The sequence below is a fragment of the Sinocyclocheilus grahami genome, unplaced genomic scaffold (genome assembly GCF_001515645.1).
Source record: "Sinocyclocheilus grahami isolate Dianchi unplaced genomic scaffold, SAMN03320097.WGS_v1.1 scaffold1430.1, whole genome shotgun sequence".
NCBI classification, from domain to species: Eukaryota; Metazoa; Chordata; class Actinopteri; order Cypriniformes; family Cyprinidae; genus Sinocyclocheilus; species Sinocyclocheilus grahami.
Window position 1 is genome coordinate 1 of NW_015506609.1, and position 547 is coordinate 547.

Below are 547 nucleotides of genomic sequence, written 5' to 3' on the forward strand. Positions count from 1 at the left end.
TAGTGAAGAAATCACAAAATTGCAGTATTGTTTAAATAGTTTCTTACAGTTACAGTTTGGACCTGCCGCTGAGCTGAGATTCAGACTTATGCTTTGTCAGAACAGATTTATGCTTTAATACTGAAATTAGGGTTTCTTTGCTAAAATCAGATTAGCCTTACACTGATACCATTAAGCATGAAATACATAAAGACTCTTCCAATCATAATAGCGGTACCAATTCAAACCCCCACTTCCTGCAAAAAAACAAGCCAGCAAATAGGGACACAACAGGGCATCTCAAGTCACGCCCTATTTTAATCTGGACTATCACGCACACACTTTTAAATTGACAGTGTTCAAACTCATAACTTTCGTTTTATCATGCCCACATTCTTTCCACCAATCTGTAACGAATCAGCTCATGAGGAAATATGAATAATTAATCATAACTAGTTATAATTAATTATGAATATTTAGATCCGCTGTAGATATTTAGCTGACCTCTCAGGGTCAACTGTCTTGTCAATTCTAAGAACGTTAATTTCCTGGTTAAGGGAAATAACTT